This window comes from Capra hircus, chromosome 5 (assembly GCF_001704415.2).
Source record: "Capra hircus breed San Clemente chromosome 5, ASM170441v1, whole genome shotgun sequence".
Taxonomy (NCBI): domain Eukaryota; kingdom Metazoa; phylum Chordata; class Mammalia; order Artiodactyla; family Bovidae; genus Capra; species Capra hircus.
Window position 1 is genome coordinate 60,742,704 of NC_030812.1, and position 4,462 is coordinate 60,747,165.

Genomic DNA, 4,462 nt, shown 5'->3' on the forward strand with positions numbered 1-4,462 from the left:
CAGTTTCTAAACACTTGCTGCTTGTATGTAAAAATGCAATTGGTTTTTGAATATTGAGTCCTACAACCATGCTAATTTCAATTAGATTTTCTTTTTGTAGATTTCTGAGGATTTTTCATATATAAATTCACGATTATATAAACAAGATAGTGTTACTTTTTCCTTTCCAATCTGTGTGCGTTTTTTTCTTGTCTTACTGGACTCATTAGGACTGATTAGTACTTTTCCCAATAGAAATAGTGATTGTGGGCATCCTAGCTTTATATCTCATCTTAAGAGGAAAGCATTGAGAATTTCACCATTAATATGATGCCTGCAGGTTTCTTTCTATCACAGATATCTTTTATTATGTTGAAAAAAGTTTCTTACAATTCCTTGTTTGCTACAATTTTTTTTTAAAGTCATGAATGGGTATTGAATTTTATCAAATGCCTTTTCCTACTCTATTGAAATTAAAGCTATAACAAAATGTTAATCTGTTAGTATAGTATACCTTGGTCGATCAGTTGGTAAAGAATCTGCCTGCAATGCAGGAGACCCTGGTTTGATCCTGGGTCGGAAAGATCTGCTGGAGAAGGGAAAGGCTACCCACTCCAGTATTCTGGCCTGGAGAATTCCATGGACTGTATAGTCCATGGGGTAGCAGAGTCAGATATGATTGAGCGACTTTCACTTTCATAATGAATTATATTGATTGGTTTCCAAATATTAAACTAACTTGAATTTTTTTGGAATAAATCTCAGTTGATCATGATACATTCAGTTCAGTTCAGTCGCTCAGTCGTGTCCGACTCTTTGCGACCCCATGAATCGCAGCACGCCAGGCCTCATGTATTTTATATAATTTATGTAGTGCTGGATTTGATTATATTGGTCTCTAGTTTCTTCTTTTGTGATGCCTTCTTTGTCTAGTTTTAATATACCAGCTTCATGAAGTGAATTGAAAACTGTTCCCACCTCTTCTGTAAGAGTTTGCAAAATTGGTATTTATTCCTTGAATGCTTGACAGAATTCATCAGTGAAACCACTAGGGCTGGAGTTTAACTTTGGGGAAGTTTTAAAATATAAATGTCATTTCTTTAATATAATAGATACAGGGTTATTCAGATTACCTGTTTTTCTCCTTAGGTATGCTTGGTGGTTTGTCTTTTTCAAGATTATCCATTTTGGGTAAGTTATCAAATTTATTGCCATTATTTTTCATTTGTTGTTCTTTAATGTTTATAGAATCTGCAGTGATGTCCCTGTTTTAATTCTTAAGGTTGGTAATTTCTGTCCTCTTTTTTTCTGGATTACTCTAGCTTAAGTTTTATCAATTATATTGATTTTTTTCAAAGAATCAACTTTTGGTTCCACTTATTTTCTCTATTTATCTAATTCTATTTCATTATTTTCGGACTTCCCTGGTGGCTCAGGTGGTAGACAATCTACCTGCATTGCAGGAGACCCGGGTTTGATCCCTGGGTCAGGAGGATCCCCTGGAGAGGGTAATGGCTACCCACTCTAATATTCTTTTTTTTTTTTATCAGCATAGAAATTTATTTGAATTCAAAATAATATGGCTATATTTAGGATAATGTAATAATTATCTAAAGCATATATCATTGGCTCTGAAACAGTTCTAAAGAAGTCATTCTTCTGAAGTCAAAAAATATGTAGTAAGAATGTACAAGGAAGCAAAAATATATTAAAAAAAAAAAGTTTGCTGAGTATTGGGAGTTGTTACAAGAGGGGCACACCGAGATACTATAACAGGGCCCAAATTACATAACATGCAGCAAGGCATTCTCTTGCTTTATCAACTCTTGGAAAATAAACCATAACCTCAGAATGCAAGACCACCACCACTGGGTTAGCAGGACAAACTTCCTGAGGGACACAGGGAGTAATTCACTATACTTCCCCTTTCCCTAACTCATTTCCTCATACCAATTTCTTTTCCTTCCTTGAAGATAGGTTTTATCCTGTTGAAAAAAAACTGGTCTTATTTGTGAAACTGTAAAAGTGAAAAGTGGAGTAAATAATATCCTGATTGAAGTAGGCAACGTTTCAGCTGAAGATGTTCAGGAATCAAACTTTTGAAAAAGGTCAGTTGGCTAGCTAGCAGAGACCATCAGTGGCTTGCAGAAAAGGAAAAAAAAAGAAAATTCAGGTACTAGGTGTTTGCTAAATAGATAAAAACAATAAGCAGTTAAAAATGGGTGAAAAATCCCAGGGTTTATTGTGACCTAGACAATCAAAAGCAGACAGGTGACCTCTGATTAAGCCCATTTACTTGTGAAGTGAGCTGTAAGTGGCTCCAAGAGAGTTTGGTTTCCAACAGTGTCCATAGCCAAAGGGCAAATTCAGAATGTCTCCTCCTCTCGCAGAAACTGGAACACGGATGAGAAGTCTTTTTTTGAGTAGCCTTTTGCACACATCATGCTGTAGATCTGATGGGCTTGACTGCCCAGAAGGATTGGGCTCTTCGTGCTGGTGGCAGAGTCTTGTGCTAATCCCAGATCCTTCGCCATGAGTGTTGTTCCAAATCTGCCCTGATAGTTATTAGCCGAGGGAACTCCATCCACCACCCCAGGTACAGGATTGTAAGTGTCACTTGACCAACATCGTCCTGAGCTCATATTTAGGATTTTAGCCAAGAGTTTTGGGTCAAGCCCTAACCTGATTCCCAGATTCATAGCTTCAGCAGTTCCAATCATACTAATAGCTAACAGCAAGTTGTTGCAGATCTTCGCAGCCTGCCCTGTCCCAACAGCTCCACAATACACCACATTGGAGCCCATGCACCCCAGCAACTCTTGGGCAGCAGCAAATTCTTCTTCGACTCCTCCTACCATAAATGTGAGGTTCCCCGACGGAGCGGCTCCCACACCACCAGAAACAGGGGCATCCATGAAAACTGCTCCCATTTTTTCAACTTCTTTGGCCAGTTCTTTTGAAACCATAGGATCAATAGTACTGGCATCTATTAATAGTGAGCCTTTCTTCACTTTTTTTAGAATTCCATTTGCTCCAGAATAAGCTTCTATCGCATTGATGCTGGTGGGCAACATGGTGATAATTCTGTCAGCTTTTTCAGCTACATCTGCTGGGGAAGACACTACCTGTTCACCTGCATCTAGAAACTCTTTGCATGCATCATGGAACACATCATAAATAATAAGTGGATAGCCATGTTTCATGAGATTTTTTGCCATTGGATTCCCCATGTTGCCGACTCCAGTGAATCCAACTGGAGTCTTAGAAGCCATTGACCTAGAACACACCGCTGCAAGGCTGGCCACTGCCGGAGGCTGCCGGCGGCTCCAATACCGGAGGCTGGAGGCGGCTCCACGGAGCCATAAGGAGGCTGCCATGCTGCCCCCGCCCCGCCTCCCCTCCACTTTAATATTCTCGTCTGTAAAATTTCACAGACAGAGGAGCCTGGCAGGCTCACTGGTGGGTACCTGTCCATGGAGTCACAAAGAGTTGGCAACTGAGGCACTAAGCAAGCACTTGTTTCATTATTTTGTATTTATCTCTATTATTTCCTTTCTTCTGCTTACTTTGGGTTATTGCATGTGTGTGTGTGTGTCTGTGTGTTTCTAATTCCATATAAAGTTTGGATTTTTTCAGACCTTTTAAAATCTCTTCTAATGTAAATGTTCCATGTTATAAATTTCACACAAATTTGACAACTTTGTTGCACAAATTTTGATATATTTTCATTTCAACTCAGTTTAAAAATTTTTGTTTTCTCCTGTAATTCATTTTCAATCTGTTATTTAGAAGTGTGTTATTTAATTTCCAAACAGTTAGTGATATTCCTGATGTTTTTCTTTTGTTGATTTTTCATTTAATTCATTTTTATCATAGAATATAATCTATGATTTCAAACTTTTCAAATTTATTAATGAGTTATGTTATGATCTAGCATATGCTTTTCCTTAACAGAGCTGATCTCTATAAAGCAAGTTTGCTATGTAAAATAACATGTTCCTTTTTACTTCAAATAAATATTGCCTACTTTCCATAAAAACACAATTTGTAGTGTCATTTTCATATTGTCTTTATTGTAATATGTTATCAAATTATATTTTCCCATATATTTAGTAAAATATAGTATTTAAAATTTTTTTGCATCTCCAGGGAAGTTCAGGAATTTTTTTAGAAATTAGTATTCATTTACATTTGTTTATGACTTGCTTGTCAATGTTCTTTATCCAAAGCTGTCTTTAAACATAAAATTTCAAGAATTTTCTTGAGTCTCTTAAATTTGACATTATTATTTATGGAACTGACACATTTTTACCCTTCATGTTTCTTTTACATAGTAGCTAAAACAAATATATATGTAGACATATATATATATACATGGACTTCTCTGGTGGCTCAGATGGCACAGACTCCACCTGCGATGCAGGAGACCCAGGCTAGATTCCTGGGTCAGGGAGATTCCCTGGAGAAGGAACTGGTAACCTAC

General features: G+C 37.2%; 1 pseudogene across 1 annotated transcript; it reads right to left on the reverse strand.

Annotated features, from left to right (window-relative positions):
* LOC106502117 lies at positions 1,523-3,374 on the reverse strand (annotated as a pseudogene). The gene has a single exon (XR_001295704.2). The product of XR_001295704.2 is annotated as a 3-hydroxyisobutyrate dehydrogenase, mitochondrial pseudogene (transcript).